Source organism: Sceloporus occidentalis, unplaced genomic scaffold, assembly GCF_023333645.1.
Source record: "Sceloporus occidentalis isolate IW3139 unplaced genomic scaffold, rSceOcc1.0.p SCAF_114, whole genome shotgun sequence".
NCBI lineage: Eukaryota > Metazoa > Chordata > Lepidosauria > Squamata > Phrynosomatidae > Sceloporus > Sceloporus occidentalis.
The window spans coordinates 2,442,827-2,465,927 of NW_028317094.1; the positions used below are offsets into that span (position 1 = coordinate 2,442,827).

The following is a 23,101-nucleotide window of genomic DNA, read 5'->3' on the forward strand; positions in this document are numbered from 1 at the left end:
ATGGGTCAGTATCAATCTTCCAGGTATGAAGCACCAGTCTCAAATGACAATAGTCCCATCTCATTCCTGCAGGTAAGAGGCACCAACCTTAAGTCACAATAGTCCCGTCTCCATCTTTCAGGCAACAGCATCAGACTGAAGTCACAGTGGGCCAGTCTCAATGCTTCAGGAAAGAAGCATCTTTCCGAAGTCACAATAGTCCTGTCTCAATCCTTCATGCAAGGAGCATCAGCCTGAGATCACAATTTGGACAGTCTCAATGCTTCGGGTAAAGAGCACCAGCCTGAAGTCATAATAGTCTCATCTAAGTCTTTCAGGCAAGGAACCTCAGGGTGAGATCACAAAAGTCCTGTCTCAATCCTTCAGGCAAGGAGCATCCGACTGAGGTCACAATGGACAGTCTCTATCTCTCAGGCAAAGAGCATCAGCCTGAAGTTGCAATGTAAGATCTGGAGTCAGTCCTGTGCTCAAAAAATAAAACCCATTTGAAACTAAAGAAGCTTTATTGATAAATCCAGGCAGAAACATCCATTAACACCTTTTTGCAAAGTCTGAAGTCCAAAGGAACTTGCTCAACCCCTCCCTAAGCCAGCCCCCAGTTCTCAAGCTAAAGCAACACAAGCAAAGGTTGCATAGATACCAAGGTTGTCTATACTTCCCTTCCCTTCTCCCAGACAGCCTCACCTTGAAGAACGGTGGTCCCAAGCCAGCTTCACTCCTCCTTGATAACCAGTCTCCAGCTGCAACCCCATCCGTCTTTCCAAACGCCCTCCTTAATCATCTGTCTTTCTAACATTTCCCACTACATGCTTTCTATAACCCATCACTCTACACTACTTACTATGAACTACAACTATAACTCCTACTTTAACTCTAATAATCAAACCCTAATATTTTTAATGTTTATGACAGGACACTTATACACTGACACGCAATGGGCCAGTCCCAATCCTTCAGGTATATAGCACCAGTCTGAAGTGACAGTTCTCCTTTCTCAACCTTTCAGGCAAGGAGCATCAGCCTGAGGTTGCAAAGGGCCAGTCTCAATCCTTCAGGTAAAGAGCACCATCCTCACATCACAATACTACCATCTCAATCCTTTATCCAAGGAGCACCATCCTGAAGTCACAATAGTACCGTCTCAATCCTTTATCCAAGGAGCATCAGACTGAAGTCACAATGGGCCAATCTCGGTCTCTCAGGCAACAAGAATCAGCCTGAGATCGCAATGGGCCAGTCTCAATGTTTCAGGCTAGAAGCATCAGCCTCAGGTTGCAATGGTCATATCTCAAACCTACAGGTAAGCAGCATTAGCCTAAATTCACAATGGTCCCGTCTCATTGCTGGAGGCAAGGAGCCCCAGCCTGAAGTCACAATATGTCATTAATCCCTTTATTCCAGCATTTATTCATTTATTCATTTAGGGATTCATGCCATAAGGGTTATAGGTTTAGGTTTAAATTAGAGTTAAGATAGATGGTATTTATGGTGGGTTAAAATAATATGTTTTATTATGTGCTTTAATAGAAGATACTATAAAGAAGTAGGGAGATCATGGCTAAAGAATGTGCTTCTTTCCAAGGGTTGGAATGTGTGGGAATCATCCTTATAACAGAGGCTTGATTTTAAAAGACTGGTCTCTGTAAAAGGAGGAGGAACATAGTGAGTTATTGGTAGTTTTATATTGTATTATGTTGTTATGGGTTTGTGCTTATTATATTTTCATATGGTATCATATTACATTGGGATTGATGGGGTTTCATATTATATATATATATATATATATATATATATATATATTGTTAATCATGAATCCTGAATGGGAAAACACTGCGTGGGAACAGGCTATCCAGTTAATTAGCTTTATTGGTTAATGGGGTGGGGTTAATTGATATGGTTATAAAAGTGATATGTTTATACTTTCATTCCTGACAAAAAGTCACTTCTATTGCATGTATCTTCTTCAATACAAGCTGTTCCTTTTTCAAAGTACTGCCTTTTGTGTTGCAAGAGGGGCTGCAGTGAGGAGCCTGACAAATATCTATCTCCCCTTCCATTCACCCTGCTATCCCAACATAGTCAAATGGAATCCAGGTAAAACGGAGGTACCTGTAAGAGGGACCTTAATCTGGGAATGGAGGTATATCAGCCAGTTCTGGATGGGGTCACACTGGAAAGGCTCTGTCTGCAGTTTGGGAGTGCTCCTGGGTTCATCACTTCATCTGACAGCTCAGGTGGATGCAAAGGTCCAGAGCACTTGTTATCAGCTTTGGATGATATGCCAACTGCGCCGCTTCCTGGAGCAGGGAGACTTTGAAACAGTAGTACATGCGCTGGTCACCTCTCGGCTAGACTTCTGTAACACACTCTACGTGGGGCTACCCTTGTGCCAAGTTCAGAGACTTCAATTGGTACAGAATATGGCAGCCAAGTTGGTTATGGGCACTTCTAGAACTGCCCACATTGCAACGGTTCTTAAATCCCTCCACTGGCTGCCCATTAGTTTCCTGACAAGATACAAAGTATTGGTTTTAACCTGTAAAGCTCTCCGTGGCTTGGGTCCTGACTACTTGTGAGAGCACCTCCTCCCATACAATCCACCGCAGACTCAGGTCCTCTGGGAAGAACCTGCTACAACTCAAGAAGACCAGACTTTCAGCAGTGACCCAGAGGTCCTTCTCATCAGCTGCTCCCAGGCTCTGGAACGACCTCCGAATGAGCTCCGTCATATTTCCACCTTGGAAGCCTTTAGGAAGGCTATTAAGATGGATCTCTTTGGAAGGCCTTTCCAGACTAGATTAGATCTATTATTATTATTATTATTATTAACCTTTATTTATAAAGCGCTGTAAATTTACACAGCGCTGTACATACAAATGCCTCTCCCTCCCCCTGACCCTTACCCTTGCCATATTACTGTTATGGAAATTGTTACTGATGTATCGTTCCTGCCCTCCCCTCTTGCCTTCAGAAAATGACCCATTTATAATTGGGAGGAGGGTTGGGGGTTTGGAAATTTAATTGTATTTCTGAAAATGCTATGTTATTTTATTACTGTAATCCACTTTTATTCCTTTGAGAAAAGGTGGAATATAAAGAAATAATAATAATAACAACAACAACAACAACAACAACAACAACAACAACATCCCTTCAGGGGTATCCAAGGCCCTTTCAGAATGCTCCCAGAACCAAGGGAGGTGTTTCTGGGGCTGTGGGTCTCTCTGTTGGTCCTCCTCTGTAGGGTTGTTGCGAGCTAAAAGGTAAGTATGTGAGGGGGTGCCCAAAATGGTCATTTAAAGCATCACAGTGAGCTGTGGAAGGCTCTAATAATGGGTTCTGGGAGGAAGTGCCTGAGTTAGGTCCCAGATTCCCCCCTCCTCCCCCCAAGACCCCAGAGAAAACTCCTCCCCCCCCCCCCCCCAAATAATGTTGTTTCCAATGCTATTGAAGCCTATGCTGTGTGGTGTTCTTTATTTGGCACAAAAATCTTCTCCAAATGAGGCATCAGAAGGGAGGGACTCTCCTCTGCCCCACTTTCCAGGATGGAGGGGGCTCCTCAAAGCCCTTTTTATCTTTGGACCCCCCTCCATGGTCATGCCTCTCTCCAAGGGTCCCCCCTGCCCCCTTTTATCATAATAACCCCCAAACACCTGGGCCCCAAGGAATCCCTCGAGGAGGGGTAGGGAAGGAAAGAGAGAGGAGGTCTGACAAGCCCCTTGCCTTTCTTTGGGGGAGAAGAGGGACTTCCTTCCTTCTTATAACCCCTCAAGGGCCCCGAGAAGACCCTCCAGCCATTCCTCTGAATGAATGAGGGCTCTCCCCACTTCTCTCCCTCCCTCAGAACAGACTGTGAGGAAAGCCATGGCTTCAGGGGCTGAGACTGCATACATAGATGCCCCCAAAGGCCCCTCCTCAGCATGAGCAGGGATTGCCAGGGCCTAGATGCTGCTGCTTATTCTACTGGTGGTCTTTGCAGGAAAGGAAGGTATGTGCCAGGGATTCAGCAGCCTCCCTTTCCTTCCCTCCTTTCTTCCTTTGAGGAGACAGCAATGGAGCCCAAGGTGCTGAGCTGGACTCAGGAGGGGAAGTCAGGAAAGGAAGGCTCTGATTTGGAAATAAAGCTCTCTCTGTGTATCCTGTGTGTGTGTGTGTGTGTGTGTGTGTGTCTGTGTGTGTGTGTATGTGTCTCTGTGTGTGTATTTGCCTCTGCTGTTGTTATGGCTGGGAATGGAGCTGAGGACTGAGGAGAGAAAAAAGGTTCAATTTTGGGCAAATTCAGAACTTCTGTGCATCAAAGAGTCCAGTGTGTTGAAATAGCAAAGAACTTTATTGAGAAGACATAGAAATTCAGTGTTTAAGCCAGAACTGTCCACTCCAATCCAAACAATATATTAAAACCCCAAAACCTAAAATACAGTGGTGCCTCGGGTTACGAAATTAATTCGTTCCGCTGTCAATTTCGTAACCCGAAAGGCTTTCGCAAGCCGAATTCCCATAGGCGCTAATGGGGAAAAGCCGCGATTTGGTGTGAAATCGCGCAGAAAAGCACCAAAAGTTTTTTCGTAACCCGAAAAAACTTTCGCAACCCGGAACAATAATTTCCTATGGGTTTTTTTCGTATCCTGAAAATTTCGTAACCTGGGTAATTCGTATCCCGAGGTACCACTGTATCACCCTCCTCCAAACCTAGCCCCCACCTCCAGTTCCCACAGTCTATGCCCCACAGGTAACAAGGCCCCTTCGCAATTCCCACAAACCAGCCCTTTCTTTGAATACCGACCTCCAACTTTCTTCAGCCAACATGCCACAAATTCCAAAAGCTATCATTCCCATAACTCATATATAACAAATCCCAGCCCCCCCCCAGCTACCTAAACTATACCACAACCCACAATTACAAGCCAAAGTAATTATCTACATATACTATTACCAGTAAAAACCCAAACTTAACAAAATACAACCTTAAAACATAGACATATAGATAGACAAACCGTACAAGCAAAATAACAAGGGACTATTCTTAGCACCACTGGATTGAACATATATTTTTTGTATTCCTTAATGACAAAAATAACATTAGTTCACTACTGGGTTTTGTGTGGCTTCTCTCCTGTGTGGACTCTCTGATGTTTTACTAGGTCTGACCTCTGAGCAAAACATTTCCCACAATGCTGGCATTTGTGTGGCTTCTCTCCTGTGTGGACTCTCTGATGGATCACTTGGACTGACTTTGAAGAAAAACATTTCCCACAATGCTGGCATTTGTATGGCTTCACTCCTGTGTGGACTCTCTGATGTGTCACTAGGTGTGACTTCAAACAAAAACATTTCCCACAATGCTGGCATCTGTATGGCTTCTCTCCTGTGTGGACTCTCTGATGTATGACAAGGATTGACTTGTAAGCAAAATGTTTCCCACAATGCTGGCATTTATGTGACTTCTTTCCTCTGTGGACTCTCTCATGACTCAAGTGTTCTTCTGTAAAGAAAGACAAGCACAGATGAGACTGAAAATCAGAGTTAAGAGAGGAGGGTATTGCCCCATGGTTTAGCCCTCATTCATCCCTCCTTATTAGAGGTAAAATTAAGAAAGTTTCTGTGAGTAACTGAAGCATGACCCTGCTGTTTATGGCCCTAAATCCATGGAACGATTGTATATTTACTTATAAGAGTCAACAAAGAAGAGATTGGAGGGGGTCTACCTTAGGGGAATCACTAGAAGGAGATATTCAGACAAAGGACTGTTGAAAAAATATTCCATTAAACATGTGCAAAAATACTTTGATTGACAGGTGTCATCATATCCTGTGAGACTGCCATCGAGTCCTAAGTCACAGCCCAAGGCATGATGGAAGCTAAATGCAGAGGTCCCTTCATGCTGTTTGGCACCAGGAGATGACTCACAACCAATACAGTATGCAGCTCTCATGCGGATTGGTGTGGATTGGATTGGAGGTGTGTGTACAAGGGATGTTGAAGATGATGGAATTCAGAGAGGAGAGCTTGCAAATATTTGTATTATTTTGCAACTCAAGATAGAGAACCTCTAAGGATTTAGATGAAACCAACTGTGTTTGTGACTTATTTTTAAGTGTGAAAAGTGGTCAGTGCATTGCCAATATCTATATATCTGGCTATTTACTTCCGTACTCTGCTATGTTATTGCTGAGCTGCATCTCCAAGTGTCACCCTCAGATTGTAGTGTACACTGGATTTTGAACACAATCGAAATTCAGAGCCAAGAATGACTCGAGATGCTATGTGCTAATGATTTTTGTCTGAGATATTTGCACCAAGGACCCATTGCATTCAATTTGGTTTCAGACCTCCCCCCCCCCCCCCCCGCCAGAAACATTCTAAAGTGATTTAAACCTTTTTGAACACTCGGTTACATGGATTTGTAACTGGTTGACTGGCTGAACCCAATGATGGCTCCTTTTCATCCTGGAGAGAAGTGACCAGTGGGGTCCCACAGGGTTCTGTCCTGGGCCCAGTGCTATTCAAAAATTTGATCAATGACCTGGATGACAGAATTGAGGGTATACTTATCAAATTTGCAGATGACATCAAATTAGGAGGAGTAGCTAATACCTCTGAGGAATGGATCAAACTTCAGTATGGCCTGAATAGACAAAGCTGGGCCAAAGCTAAAAAAATGAATTTCAACATAGGGAAATGTAAGGTACTGTACTCAGGCCGGAAAAATAAATGCACAGATATAGGATGCGTGACTCCTGGCTGAATGAAACTACATGTGAAAGGGATCTAGGAGTCCAAGTAGACCACAAGTTGAACATGAGTCAACAGTGTGATGCGGCAGCTAAAAAGGCCAATGCAGTTTTTGGCTGCATCAGTAAAAGTATAGTGTCTAGAACAAGGGAAGTAATAGTGCCACTCTATTCTGCTTTGGTCAGAGCCCACCTGGAATACTGTGTCCAGTTCTAGACACCACAATTCAAAAAGGACAGAACAATGGAAGCAAGGCACAGGAAAAGAGGTTCAGCCTAAACATTAGGAAGAACTTCCTGACAGTAAGAGCTATTCAACAGTGGAATATACTCCTTCAGAGCATATTAGCGTCTCATTCTGGTTATTACTATTATTCCTTCTTTGAAGGGTTTTAAAGGTCTTTGAAGGACTTTAAACAAAGGCTGGGTTGCCATCTACTGGGTATTCTTTCAATGTGTTTCCTGCATGGCAACGGCTTGAACCAGACGGTCCTTGTGGTCTATTCCAGCTCTATGATTCTATGATTCTAAAGTGGAATCATAGTGCCATGATTATGTAGTATAAAAGGGACCTCAGTCTTCATAAGAAAGGCAATGAATTCAGCTTCCTTACCCACAGAGGCCACATTCTCGTAATTCTCCATCATCACATCCTTGTACATAAGTCTCTGCTTCTTCGTCAACAGTTTCCATTCGTCCTCAGTGAAATATACTGCCACATCCGCAAAAGCTACCTGCAACAGAAAATAGCCCTCATCCAGAGAATGACTAAGCAAAAGGGGAGGAAAGCACATGGTGCATCCAAATATTATTTGATCACTTTAGAATTCAGTCCAGGAAATAAACTTTAAATTCTGTTAGCAAGAAAAAAGCTACTGCCTTTGAGATCCAGTTTGTCTAGAATCTTTTCAATATAATACATAATATAATTTAGGCCATGCCTGGGATATTGATGATGGATTAGGATACTGACTATCCAAACACATACAGTACATTTAGCCACCAAAGAATTATGGTGCATTTAGACATTTCTTGCCACATTTCTGAGACAAACGTCATTTTTAATAATGCTTCTGGGGAGCACTCTGGGCTTGAGGGCCACTGGGCTCACCCCATATTTAGATCCAGAGATGTTCTTCCATAGCCCCAAACATTTCATAGATAGGAAAAGCAAGACACATGTGGACAAGCAACCCAGAAGGCAGTAAAGATGGCCAAAGTTGTTTCTGAGGAAGAACACACAAGCTAGGAAGGGCACAGCAGTTTGCTTTTGCTTCAGCCTCCTGGGAAGGGCCATATCCTGTCTCCTTCTTTCCTCTCCTCTCCCCACTTTTGAGCAGACTCCATTGCACTCAGGAACTGAAGTGAGCTGAGAAGGGGGAAGTGGGAGGAGGAGAGAGCAACCAGGACATTTTTTAAAGCCCCTGAAATAATGAGGTGTCAGAGGATTAACCAGGACTTTCTCTGCCAAACTCCGACAGTATTTTATTTGCTTCCTTTCATAAATTGGCCCAGCAGTGACACAGATGAAGCTATTAGGATAGTGACTCACCAAAGAGCTGTTGTACTTCGGCAGCCTCTTTCTCTTCGAGCACAACTCCTTCCGCTTGGCCTCTGTGTCAGCCATCAGGTGGGCAGGGGGTCCTTGTGGCCCTGCACTTGGTCAATTCCAGAAAGAGAGGCCCAAAGCCGTGTACAAGGAGGCCGAGATGAAGTTCCTGAGAGAAGGGACCAGTGTTAGGATTGGCTTGGCAAGAAACACTGCAGCACCCAAAGACACAAAGAACATCATCCTGCTGGTGAGATACGCAGGTGACATATGCCTCCTTTGGGCCAATGCAGAGGGGGGCATCCCCTTCCTCCCTCTGCATCAAATAAAGCCCCCTGGACCTAGCATAGATTCACTGCAGCTCCCCTACACAAGAGATACTCCATTCCTTCTTGGAGTGGTGGGGGATTAGGGGATGGGGAATTGGAGAGGGCCCTGGTTATGTCCCCGTAGCTAGATGTGAAATGGTTGCATCATTTGTTGAAACCTCTTGACCTCCCTAGTGACCCTCAGAGGAAGATGCCTTCATTTTGCTTCTCACTACATAAACACAGCTGCATGCTTCTTCAATACCTCACACCCAACACTCTCACTAGGCATGGAATGGCCATGTGGGATTGCTTCCACAATTCTATGGTAGGACCTGTGTCAGTGAATGGCCAGTTTTAGCCTGATCCCACTTGTAGCAACACTGGAGAATAGAGGCCCAATGTTTGTGAAGAATAATAATAAGGCTTGTATTAAAACTGTCCTCCCCATTTCTGATCCCTTTTAAAACCCATGTTCCCCAGAAGGAGCAGAGCTGTGTAATAAGAAAACTCTCTCAGAAAAGAGACACAAATGGCACACAAAGAGACACACTTCCTTCCTTTTGGCCCAAAGAGCCTGGCCCCCTTCTGACTCTGGAGCCTCAGGAGAGGAAAAGAGGCCTCTGTTCAATTGAGACCTCAGAGAAGGTTCCGGAACATTATTCCCCACAGTCACAAGCAGCACAAAATGTCCACCAGAACACAAAATGGCTGCCACAACACAAAATGGCCACCAGAACACAAAATGGCTGCCAGAACACAAAATTGCCACTAGAACACAAAATGGCTGCCATAACACAAAATGGCAGCTGAAACACAAAATGGCTGCTTCCGCCTAAGCACTTGGCAGTTAACATTTGAGGCCTTCAGGGGAGAGAGAGAGACTGAGGGGAAGAGTGGAAGGAGGTCCTGGAGGGAGGGGGCCTTGGGAGATGTAGGGCCTTCCTGAGATATTCAGTGTTCGCTTCCTAACAAAGGGGTTTCTGGCCTCATAAAGGATTTGGGGCAAAGTGGGTCTGAAAGGCAGTAGTAGCCTTGTCTCTTTCCAATGGGACTTAAAGTGTATTTCCTGGACAGGATCTCCCAGCATCCACATGGCCAGAAAGAAAAGGGGGCCCTGCCCTGCAGTAAGGCCCCTCCAATCCCTCTGAACTGAGGACTACAACTCCCATGTCTTTCTTTCTTTCTTTCTTTCTTTCTTTCTTTCTTTCTACCTAGCTGCCTTGTGTTAGTGGTGTTACTGCTCTTGTTGTCGTTGTGTGCCTCCAAGTTGTTTCTAACGTATGGCAACCCTAAGGAAAGCCTGTTGCAGGGTTTTCTTGGCAAGATTTGTTCAGAAGTGGTTTTGCAAGTGCCTCCCTCTGAGGCTGAGAGAGTGTGACCTGCCTAAGGTCACTCAGTGAGTTTCCATGGCCAAAAGGGCATTCGAACCCTGGGCTCCAGGGTCACAGTCCAATGCTCCAGCCACTAATCCACACTGTCTCTTTTTTCAGGCTTTGTTGTTTTTTGTGGAGTGGCCCGAATTCATTGCCGACTTCTGGGGAGCCTCTCCTGGGGTTTTCTTGGCAAGAGTTGTTCAAAGGAGATTTGCCCATTGCCTTCCCTGAGGCTGAGAGAATGTGGCTTCTTGCCCAAGGGACCCAGATGGTTTCATGGAGGAGTGGGGCACTAGACTCTGGCCTCCAGAGTTGAAACCCAACACTCAAACCACTGCACCACACTGCCTCCCATTCCCATGTACAACTTGTGAAATAATTGCAGACTTATTTCTGTTCTTCATGTGTGTCTTCAAGTCATTTCTAACTTATGGTGACCCTAAGGCAAGCTTATCATGGGGTTTCCTTGGTATGTTTCTTCAGAGAGGGGTCTCCAATGCCATTGAGGCTGAGAGAGTGTGACTTGCCAAGGGTCACCTAAGTCCAAAACACACTGCAGCAATAATCCAATCTGAGATTGCTTTAACTGCCCTGGGTCAGTGCTAAGGAATTTTGGGAAATGTAGTTTTGTGAGACATTGATCCTTCTCTGTCAGAGGGCTCTGGTGCTACAATAAGTCCCTCCCTCCCAACACTTTCGCATTTCCCCCCAAAACCAGCACAAAGCTGGCAGATGGAAAGAGGTTTTAAAGCAGCATTTAAATCTACCGTATTTGTTATTAAAACACTAAATGTCCCAAATGCTATTATCAGTTTTATAGCTATTATTACAGAAAGACGCACAGTGCAAACTCCTCAAGTACCTTTATTTTCTTGAGTGAGATGGGCTTTTCCAACTGACTCACTGTGATGATCTCCGGTGGTCCAAGCAGCCAAACTGCGACCCTGGAATAATAATAATAATAATAATAATAATAATAATAATAATAATAGTTTTATAACCTCTCTTCAGCCAAAAGGCTATCAGAGTGGATTACAAATTGTTAATTAGACATTTAGACATTATGGATCTTAGCCCAGGAGACCCTTAACTTCCTCAAATCCCGCTGCCATCATCCAGTGAATTATAAAAGGGTTTCCCTTAACCTACACTGGGAACGGTTAAGGAATCTTATTTCTACTTCTTTACTGATCTTTCCAAGCATCAACTGATCCAAGACACGTGTAAAAGGAGCAATGAGTAGTAGATACTCCAAGGAGATATTTACTATAAATAACAAAATATAACTGAAATATAAGTCCTACAAGATATTAAGAATCTTGCAGGAACAATATTTGTAAGTATATAATATTCAATTCATACAAGCTATTAAAAAATAAATAAACCTAAGTGTCCAATTCTGAGACTAACTTCCAAGATCCGCTCTTTAACTCTCTCTCTCTGGATCTCCAACCGACACAATTCCCCCAACTGTCTCTTGGTCTCTCAGGCCTTATATCTCCTTCTCACGGAAGCTTCCAGAAGAACCTTTATCTTGCTCTCTGATTGGTCAAGAGAGCCTTCCATAGCAGTGATGTCATTCTGCATTTGCATAAACCTCCCTTTACTGCCTGAAGAAGACCTCCATTGACTGGAGCCCAGTCATTACACTTTCCCAAGGCAAGGCTTACACCTATTTCCCAATGTTGTTCTTGGGGTCTGCCTTCCAGTTGTTTCCAGGTCTTATCGTGACCTTATGGGAGTCTCTGAAGGGGTTTTCTTGGCAGGTTCCTTCAGAGTGGGTTTCCCATGGCCATCCTCTGAGGCTGAGAGAGTGTGACTTGCCCAAGGCTTTAGTTCTTTTGGGAGCCTTTTTGCTTTATCTTCTAGAAGGCAGCTGAAGTGTTGCTTCTTGCTCTGAAGAATGAGAGGAACCTTCTGGCATCCAAAAGGCTAACATTATCTGGAGTTATGTCTGATGATATGTATAAATAGGATTGCAATTCCTGTTCATTTATTAAAAGGTTTATAGTGCACCCCATATCCTAGATTCTCATAGCTTTATCTCTTAATAGCAGTTAACTGTAAAAAGTTTGTTAAACAGATGTAATATTTTATAATATAATCTCAAAATCTGTATAGATGGCTTGATTTAACCGTAAAATTTGTAAATGAGGAGGTATGGCCGTATTTTATCATTCCATGAAACTAATCTAGTTTGGGAATAAAGTCTAATGAAGTTACCCCAATCAGTTGCATCTGATTAATTTGTATTCATTAATTAAATTAGTTTGCTGAGGCACCAGAGCTCTCTGGCAGAGAAGGCTCAATGTCTCAGGACACTACAGTTCCCAGAATTCCATAGCACTGAACCAGGACAGTTAAAGTGGAGTTAAACCAGATTATCTCCTCAGTGTGGATGCAATTTAAGAGAAGGCAACTGTTACGAAGGGAAGGAGAGATGTAGATGAAATAGATGAGGAGAATGACAGGAGGATAGATGTAGATGTGGCTGAAATGGATGGGGGCTCTGAATTTGGCTGCCAGGGATGGGGAAATGGAAGGGAGGAAGAAAGGTGCAGCTGTCATTCAGGTGAGGCTAGCATTCAGGTGAAAGTGGAACCAGGCTCCTTTCTTCACCACGGAAGTGCAAAGGTTCAGGATGCGTTGAGACCCCCACTGAGCATGCGCAAGGGTCCCAGTTAAAATCGTTGAATCTGAATGGTATGCACCGTGTGGTGATACAATTTGCACTCGCTCCGCTTTGCCTGAATCCGCATCATGTGACTTGCCTTGGATTCAATTCCCATCTATTCGGAAGAGTAATGGAAGGGCACTTTGTAGTTTACCTCTTGCTTGGACGGGATATGATTGTGGTTTTGAACTAATATGTCTTGAATGTGGTGCTCTATTACACAATATCATAGAGTTGTTTGTGAGGTGTATGAAAACTATCTTCCCCATTTCTGATCCCTTTTAAAACCCATGTTCCCCAGAGGGAGCAGAACTGTGTAAGAAAACACTCTCAGAAAAGAGACACAAAAGACACACTTCCTCCCTTTTGGCCCAAGGAGCCTGGCCTCCTTCTCTCTCTGGAGCCTCAGGAGAGAAAGAGAAGCCAATGGTCAGTTCAACTGAGGCCTTAGAGAAGGTTCTGGAACATTATTCCCCACAGTCACAAGCAGCACACAAAATGGCTGCCAGAAAACAAAATGGCTGCCAGAAGGCAAAATGTGAGTCTGGGGCAGGGGGTGGGGTCTTCCAGCTGCTCTGCCCCCATTGGCCAGCTTCAAGAAGAGGCGGAGCTTCAGCTTCTATATTTAGCTCTCGGTGGGGAAGAGAGAATGAGGAGAGAGCAGCAGCGTTTTAGAGGGAGAAAGAGACAGACAGACAGACATTAAGGGAGGAAGGAAGGAGAGAGAGGGGGGAGTGGAGTGAAGCGACAGCAGAGAGACAAGGCCTGGAACCACTAGGCTTCACTGCTGCCCTGAGGTCTGGCTGGGCCTGGCTTGGGTCTACTGCTGCTGCTGCTTTCCTTTGGCCACTGCCATTAAGGAGGGGAGGAAGGAGGCCCAGCAGCCCTTCTAGGCAAGGCCCAGTCTCTCTGAAGGTGGGAGAGTGGGGCTCCCCAAAAGGGATTTCAATGCTTTTAATGGTTGCTCTCATGCTGTAGCAAAGATGATGATGATGATGATGATGATGATGATGATGATGATGATGATGATGATGATATCAGGCCTGGGGGGGGGATGGAGCTGCCGCCAGACCTTAATCATCATTAATGCCACTGTCGCTAGGCCTTCTTGCTCTGAAGCACTGTAATGGCCATGGCTCAGTGTCATGGAACTCTGGGACTGTTCTTTTTGTTTGGCATTTTAGGTATTGTTAACGTTTGGAAATCATGTTTGGGATCCCTTCCGACTTTGGGGCCCTTTCACCCTCCATTTTGGGGTCCCTGGAGGCCTCAAACTGCCAAATGCCAAGCACTGAGGCAGAGGCAGCCATTTTGTGTTCTGGCGGCCATTTTGTGCTGCTTGTGACTGTGGGAATAATGTTCCAGAACCTTCTCTGAGCCTCAGTTGAACAGAGGCCTCTCTTTCTCTCCTGAGGCTCCAGAGAGAGAAGGAGGCCAGGCTCCTTGGGCCAAAAGGAAGGAAGTGTGTCTGTTTTCTGAGAGGGTTTTCTTATTTCAGAGCTCTTCTCCTTCTGGGGAACATGGGTTTTAAAAGGGATCAGAAATGGGGAGGATAGTTTTAATACAAGCCTTATTCTTCTTCTTCACAAACATCGGTCTTTGGCTTCTAAGAGGAGGCTTGTTCCCCAAAAAAGGCCAAAAGGAGCTCCTTTGGGAGTTTTTAAATGTCTCCCCAGTTTCCTTATTAATAGATTTTCAGGCAAGAAGGAAGACCAGACCATCTCATATTATCAAGAATGAAACAAACAAGCAAACATATAAACAAACAAACAAGGATAAGGGACTGTTTGGGGACTTTTTGTGTTCTCACAGCCATCGGGTGCGATCAGGAAAACCTTTCTTTAGGATCAGAAATCCTGTTTGGGGCCCTTCCGACTTTGAGGCCCTTTCATCCTCCATTTTGGGTTCCCAGAAGGCCTCAAACTGCCAACTGCCAAGCGCTGAGGCAGAGGCAGCCATTTTGTGTTCTGGTGGCCATTTTGTGCTGCTTGTGACTTTGGGGAATAATGTTCTGGGGACCCAGGGCCAGTGGGGAACCTGGGCTTTGGGGACTGGAAGAGAGAGTTGGGACAGAGACCCTCCCTTTGGGCCCTAGCTGGGGAGGGTCCCACCGGTCCTTGCCTCCCCCTTTGGGAAAGGGGACCCCCTCAGCCCCCTGGACTCACTCCTGCCACTCATTCCTAGAATGGCTGGGACTCAGAGGAGTTTCCTAGGCATTGTCACCTTCTGCCCTCCATGGCCATTGGCACTGACCTTTTCCCATTGCCTTCCCTCCCTCAGCCCTGTGGACCTCCTCCTCCTTCGCACTCAGAGCAACCCTTCTCTACGGCTGAGGAGACGGACTCTGACCCAGGGAAGCTCCGGCCATAAAGGACTGCAGAAGAGCCCTTTCTGGGGCTGCAGGAATCAGGGTCTTTGTGCTGAAGGTAGGCCTTTATTCCTGGAGCTGAAAGAGGACCTTTGTTTAAATGTTTCAGTCCAGGATTGTGTGGAAGGGTTGCAGCTGAGAGATTGAGCCCATGCTTTGCAGGCATAAAGCCCCAAATTCGCTCTCTAACAGCATTGTCTTCCCAGAAGATGGAAGGGAGATTTCCAGACCTCAGATACACAGTGCGCAAGTGAGTCCTTTTTATGGGAACTGTGTGTGTATGTGTTGTTTACTAGAACTTTGTGAAATATTAGTTTCACTGGGTTTATAAGATAAATTTATATACGTCTTCATTTACCCCAAATGAGCATAATCCAGGGTGCAATATTCAAGTCATAAAGCTATACATTTATAGATATTTGTTATATCAAGTGCAACATATTCAGCAGTGTGCATCTTTTTTTAAAAATATTCAAGGAAAAATGAACAAATTGTGATTTTAACAATAGATCCATTCAGAAACAATGCACACAAATGTACATGCCTCAATTTCTATGTGGCTTTAGCAAGAAGAGGGAGGAGGTAGATACCTCATGCTCCTGCTATGACTGACATAGACAAACACAGCAGTTAAGCTTAGAGAAATAGTCTCATCTGCAAAAATGAAATAATTATTTTGGCCAGTGTCTAAATGGGAAGGAGGCCATGATGATGGGAGGGCATGGATTACATCTGTAAAGTAATTCATGTCTCATCCCGCCCTAGAGCTAGAGCTTCTCCACCTGGGACATAAAACAGGCCCTCCCCTCCTCCTCTGTGTGAAAGAGAAGTCAAATTCTCATCAGTCATGATGACATAGCATGAAAAATTTGCATTCCTGCATTTAAAAATCTGAGGAGTCCAGAATCCTGTTGGTTACCCTAGAGAGCAGACCCACTGAAACCATAAGTGACTGGTGAGTTAACATATAGATAAATCCAAATGATTCAGTGATTCTACTCTGATCAGGACTAGGCACAAGATAGAGGCTAGGATTTAGGTCTGCATGTGGCTGGAACAGGATATTCCCAAGACAAGATGGACAGGCAACAGCGTGGAAAATGGGCACTCTCCACATGGGCAAAGACACTATCAGAATTGTGACTTCTCTGCGTGCAGAAGGCTGCCATGGGAATTGGGTGCTCCCTTTCCATCAGCTCAATCCTGGGAGAAGGGCTGGATCCCATGGAAGGGGAATAACCTGAGAAGAGAGAGCTCCTTTCCTGCCCTTCCTGACGAGGGGCCTCCCTGGGGAAGGGCCATTTGTAGACCCATTCCACCCAGAGCAACACTGGAGCATAGAGAGATCTGCTGGTTTGGCCACTGGGAGAATGAGGAACCACCAGGCCAGACAGCCTGACCCAGCAAAACCGTCTATGCTCCAGTGTTGCTCCGAATGGAATCAGACTACAACTGGCCATTCAGTGACCCAGGTCCTACCATACAGTTGTGGAAGGCATCCCGCATGGCCATTCCATGCCTGGTGAGAGTGTTGGTGTGAGGTATTAGAGAAGCATCCAGCTGTGTTTCTGTAGTCAGAAGCAAACTGAAGCAATCTTCCTCTGAGGGCATTGTGGACCTCTGCAGGTTTCAGCAGATAATGCACTCATTTCACATCCAGCTATGAGGACATAGTCAGGACCCTTTCCAATTCCCCATCCCCTGATCCCCAGCTACTCTCACAAGGCATGGTATAACTGTTGTGTAGGGGAGCTGCAGTGAGTCTGTGCTAGGTCCAGGGGGTTTTGTTTGGTGCAGAGGGAGGAAGGGGATGCTCACCTCTACATCGGCCCAAAGGAGGCATATGTTACCTGCATATGTCATCAGCAGGATGCTCTTCTCTGTGTCTTTGACTGCTGCAGGCTTTCTTGCAAGCCTTACCCTGGTCTCTTTTCTCAGGAACTTCATCACGATCCCCTTGTACACAGCGCTGGGACATTGTTTGCTGGAAGTGACCAAAGTGCAGGGCCACCAGGATCCCCCTGCCCACCTGATGGCCAACACAAAGGCCAAGCAGACGGAGCTGGTCTCCAACAGAAAGAGGCTGCCGAGGGTTAACAGCTCTTTGGTAAGTTGCCATCCTGACTGTTATTTTCATCTGTGTCTGTGCTGGATCATGAAAGCAAGCGGAGAAGATACTGTCCCGGTTTGGCAGAGAGAGTCCTGGTTAATCCTCTGTCTCCTCATTTTTTCAGGGGCTTAGGAAATGTCCTATTTCACTCTCCTCCTCCCATTTCCTCCTTTCTTCTCAGGTCAGTTCAGTTGCTGCAAAGTGCATTCCAGGTTCAAAAGAGTCTACAGCCCATCAATGCAAAAGAGGGGAGAGGGGAGGAGAGAAGGGGGCAGGGTCTTGCCCTTGCCAGGAGTCTGAGCCAAAAGCAAAATGCTGTACCCTTTCTCGCTTGTGTGATCTTTATCATTAACAACTTTGGCCATCTTGACCCCCTTCTGGTGTTGCTTGTCCACATGTGTGTTGCTTTCCCCATCTGTGAAATGCTGGATGATATGGAAGAATATCTCTGGACTTAAATTGAGGGTGGGCCCAGTGGCCCTCAAGCCCAGAGTACTCCCCAGAACTGTTTATTAAAAATGAAATTTGCCTCTGAAATTAGGTGAAATATGGCTATATGAAAACTAATATACATGTTGGAATAGCCAGTATGTTAATCAATCAATAATATTCCAGAAATGGCCAAAATTATATTGTTTATCATATTGTATATTATATTGAAAGGATTCAAGAGAAACTGGATCTCAAAGGCTGTAGCTTTTTGCTTTCTTGCAGAATTTAAAGTTTATTTCCTGGACTGAATTCTGAAGTGTTGAAATAATATTTGCGATGCACAATGTGCTTTCCTCCCCTTTTGTTTAGTCACTCTCTGGATCAGGGCTATTTTCTATTGCAGGTGACCTTTGCGGATGTGGCTGTATATTTCACTGAGGAGGAATGGAAACTGTTAACGAAGAAACAGAGACTGATGTACAGTTATGTGATGATGGAGAATTATGGAAATGTAGCCTCTGTGGGTAAGGAACCTGAATCCATTTCACTTCCTGTGAAGACTGAGGGCCCTTTCATAATTCACTGTCAGAGTGCTATGATTCCACTTTAGAATTATAAAATCAAAGAGTTGAAATAGACCACAAGGACCATCCGGTTCAATCTTCTGCCAAGCAGGAATAGACATTCAAAGCACCCCCGAGAGATGGCTATCCAGCCTCTGTTTAAAGACCTCCAAAGAAAGAGACTCCACCAAACTCTGAGGGAGTATATTCCACTTTTGAAGAGCTCTTACTATCAGGAAGTTCCTCCTAAGGTTTAAGTGGAATCTCTTGTCCCTGTGGCTTGCATCCATTGTTCCATGTCCATTAATTTTAAATTAATAATAATAATAATAATAACAACAACAACCATAATGCGATGCCACCATGCTCTGATGGAGTATATTCCACTGTTGAATAGCTCTTATTGTCAGGAAGTTCCTCCTAATATTTTGGTGGAACCTTTTTTCCTGTGGCTTGTGTGATCGAGTTTGGATTTATATAAATTTTGGGTACCAAGCGATCAAAAATCATGACCCCTGACTGACCCCATCACAGCCGCCATTATCCCAAAAGCGAGCTGACCACGTAGCCAGACAAGCCTAGTAGGCCATGGCTAAAGCAGAAAGGTAGATTTAAACCTTTAAAACCAGTTCTGGGAGTTGCCATTGTCGCAGGCAACATGAATGAGGACAAAGGAAGTTTGCCTCACCTATTGATGGTATTAAGTACCCAGCCATCTACATAGTAGTCTTCTCCCAAAGAAGTGGCAGACTCTTTTGTGTATCCATTGTTTAACTTTAGTCTTAGTCAATAGATAGCCATGAAGACCTTTGTTCCGCAGGTAGCTATAGCCTGAGGATACGTTTCGCAGTATAAATAAAACCCAGATTCCAGCCCTCCTTTGGGCTTTGTGAGCTACAGTTCCAAACCTCAACTCTGTCAAGCAATCGCTCCGGAGCTCTCTTGGGCACTGTGCCCTGCTGAAATCACTTGGGCAAGCCAAAGCCCACTGTCTCTTTCGGGCCTCTTGTTAGCTTAGCCCGCTGGAACTTAGCTCCTAGCCATCGTGCTTGCTTTCTGTTCCCTTCTGCCGTGTTCACTTACCAACATCCCTCACATCTGTCGCTTGGAGAAGACTCCTAAGGTAAATATTTCAACGGTGCCTCTATCCTTTCTCCTTTACCCCCAACTCTTCCCTCCCTTGCTTTAGCATTGAATGTGCGTGTGCGTGTGTGATCCCTTTTTGGTTGTGTGGCTTTAATAAATATTTATATTTTATTTGCAACTCATTGACATTGCAGTCTCTGTTTCTTGGGGTTGGACTACATGACCTCTGGTATACACATAGGGACCCAATCTGCTGCGTGCGTTGTTAGGACACGCCTCTTGTAAATTTGAGCTAATTAAATTCCTCTGATTCGATCCTTCCTAACACTTGCGTCCATTGTTCTGTGTCCTTTGCTTTAGAGCAGCAGAAAGCAAGCTTGCTGCATACTCAGTATCTTTTCAAATACTTGAACAGGGCTGTCATATCCACTCTTAACCTTCTCTTCTCCAAGCTAAACGTACCCAGCTCCCTAAGTCATTCCTCAGAGAGCATGGTTTCCAGACCATTCACCATTTTGGTTTCCTTCCTCTGGACATGCTCCAGTTTCTCAACATCTGTTTGAATTGTGGTGCCCAGAACTGGACACAGGATCATTGCAAGTGAGCCCTGACCAAAACAGAATAGAGTGGAACTATTACTTCCCTTGATCTTGACACTATACTCCTATTGATACAGCCTAGGATTACATTGGCCTTTTTAGCTGCTGCATCACACTGTTGACACATGTTCAACTTGTGCTCTACTACCATTCCTAGTTCCCTTTCACACGTAATTTAATTGTCATAACAACTTCCTGTGGAATCTTGGAATTTCTAGTTTTAGTGAGGCACGATTCTCCACTTTGTAAGGATTCTCAATATCCAATCCTAAACTGCCAAATCTGGAAGGTCGTGGGAAGGAGCCATGGAGATTAATGCTTTTTGCCCCTAAATGGTCCTCAGCCCATTCCTGAGCAAGTTTCCTGGCTTTTGTGGCCCCTCTTCCAGCCTTTTGAGGCTCTGGAGAGGCTTCATGGGGAAAAAGGCCTCCCTTGGCCCTGCAATGGATCAGAGAGGGCCCAACAGTGGCAAAATGGCCTCCACTTCCACAAAGGGATGCTGTGGGATATTGAGGGGCAAAACATTATACCATATTTTTAGGCAACACAATTTGGGGTTTCCCCTGAGATCCCCTGGGGTCCAATGTGACCATCCCACTTCCGAACAGTAGTCCATCTCTGTCTTAGAGATGCCTTAAGGTTGTTTTAAGGCTCATCCCTCACACTTGACCCTCACTAATATCAGAAACCAGGTCCCAGACTCCTTGTTCTGCCTTTCCTAATGCATTAGTTGTATAATGATTGTCTTGCCTTTCTCAAGAAATGAGCCTCAAAGTGTCCCTTTTGTGCATCACACTCTGTGGGTGTGTGTCTGTGATAGAGAGATGGAGGCAATGTGAAAAACAGAAAGGCAGGGAAGAGATGCTGAAGGTCAAATGGTAAAGCAGTGCAGATGGGCAAGAGGCAGGGTTGGAGAGCGGAGGGAGAAAAGGAAGGGGATCAGGCCTCTGGGATCCAGGAGGGGAAGGCAGGAGCAAAGCCAGGATCGCCTAGCTTGAAAAATACACAAAGCATCACAAGAAGTAATTTGTATTGTAGCAATAAGGGTAAACAACAATCCATAAAATGAAATCCTAAACCTGGCAGGTAAAAATTGTCCCAAATAACTTTGAGAAATATAGACTTAAAATAGTCGCTTTGGCACGGTTGCTTAGAAAGTTGTATCCTAATCGAGTATCTCCCAAGCTGAGTTATATAACATTTCAAGCAGAATACAAGCTGCACATGGCGTGTTTATAGTGTTTATAGTGGCAACCCACTCATTAACTTCAAACTTCTAAAATGATTCATATAAAACAGAACAGTCAAATGGATATAGTGCAGAAAACACCGTATACAATCCTATTAATTCCAAAATGGAAGTTGTATAAAAATGTAATAGCCTGACTCTGGGTCATAATTATTTCAAGATATTACATGGGTGTTTCTACATCTGTTCCAAAAAAAAATCTGCTACAAATAATCGCAGATGCACAATATCTGGCAACTTTAACAGTTACCTGCTACTAATAATACATTTATTTGCAAGCTCTCCTCTCCGACTTCCATCAACTTCACCATCCCTTGTACACACAACTCTAATCCACACCAATCCGCATGTGAGCTGTATACTGTATTGCTTGTGAGTCATCTCCTGGTGCCACACAGCATGAAGGGACCTCTGCAGTTAGCTTCCATCATGCCTTGGTCTCTGACTCAGGACTTTATGGCAGTCTCACAGGATATGATGCCACTTGCCAATCAAACTATTTCTCCATATGTTTAATAGAATATTTTTGCAACATTCCTTTTTCTGACTATCTGCTTCCAGTGATTCCCTTAAGTCCCCCTCCAATCTCTTCTTTGTTAACTCCTATAAATAAGGATACAATTGTTCCATGGATTTAGGGGCATAAGTAGTACAGTCATCCTTGGGTTACTAACAGAAACTCTCTTAATTTAATCTCTAATAAGGAGGGGTTAATGAGGGCTAAATCATGGGTAACACCCTCCTCTCTTAACGCTGATTTTTAGTCTTATCTGTCACTGTGCTTCTTTACAGAAAAATATTTGAGTCATGAGAGAATCCACACAGGAAAGAAGTCACAAAAATGCCAGCATTGTGGGAGACATTTTGCTTACAAGTCAATCCTTGTCATGCATCGAAGGGTCCATACAGGAGAGAAGCCATACAAATGCCAGCATTGTGGGAAATGTCTTTCTCAGAAGTCAGACCTAGTGACACATCAGAGAGTCCATACAGGAGAGAAGCCATACAAATGCCAGCATTGTGGGAAATGTTTTTCTCAGAAGTCACACCTAGTTGTACATCAAAGAGTCCACACTGGAGAGAAGCCATACAAATGCCAGCATTGTGGGAAATGTTTTTCTATGAAGTCAGTCCTAGTGACACATCAGAGAGTCCACACAGGAGAGAAGCCATACAAATGCCAGCATTGTGGGAAATGTTTTTCTATGAAGTCACACCTAGTGATACATCAAAGAGTCCACACTGGAGAGAAGCCATACAAATGCCAGCATTGTGGGAAATGTCTTTCTCAGAAGTCAGACCTAGTGACACATCAGAGAGTCCACACTGGAGAGAAGCCATACAAATGCCAGCATTGTGGGAAATGTTTTTCTCAGAAGTCACACCTTATGACACATCAGAGAGTCCACACAGGAGAGAAGCCATACAAATGCCAGCATTGTGGGAAATGTTTTTCTCAGAAGTCAGACCTAGTGAGACATCAAAGAATCCACACTGGAGAGAAGCCATACAAATGCCAGCATTGTGAGAAATGTTTTACTTCAAAGTCACACCAAGTGAGACATCAAAGAATCCACACTGGAGAGAAGCCATAAAAATGCCAGCAGTGAACTAACATTATTTTTGTCAATAAGGAATACAAAAAATATATTTGCAATCCTGCTGTGCTAAGAAAAGGCCCTTGTGATTTTGTTTTTCTGTCCATATGTCCGTTTATGTTTTAAAATTGTATTTTGTTAGATTTAGGTTTTAATTGCTAATAGGATAGATAATTGTTTCGGGTTGTAACTTTGGCTGGGGATTGTGGTTCGTGGTATAAGTTAGCTAAATGGGGGGCTGGGATTTGTTGCAGTTGGTTAGAATAGTTTTGGGAATGACAGCGTTTGGAATTTGTGGGTTGTTGGCTGAAGAAAGTGGAGGCTGATATTAACAGAAAAGTGGCTAGTTTCTGGGAATGGCAAAGGGGGGCTTGTTACCTGTGGGGCATAGACTGTGGGAATTGAAGGTGGGGGCTAGGTTTTAAGAGGGTGGAGTTTTAGGTTTGGGGGTTTTAATG

The 23,101-nt window shown here is 44.5% G+C and overlaps 1 protein-coding gene and 1 pseudogene across 2 annotated transcripts in view; both read left to right on the top strand.

Annotated features, from left to right (window-relative positions):
• On the top strand, positions 1 to 22,655 carry LOC149282480 (uncharacterized; annotated as a pseudogene). Its single transcript, XR_016277960.1, has 4 exons — positions 1 to 23; positions 16,945 to 17,113; positions 17,952 to 18,072; positions 21,838 to 22,655. The product of XR_016277960.1 is annotated as an uncharacterized LOC149282480 (transcript).
• Positions 1 to 23,101, top strand: part of LOC149282475 (uncharacterized) — a 186,896-nt gene that overhangs the window by 84,670 nt on the left and 79,125 nt on the right. The gene's annotated exons all lie outside the window — the stretch shown is intronic.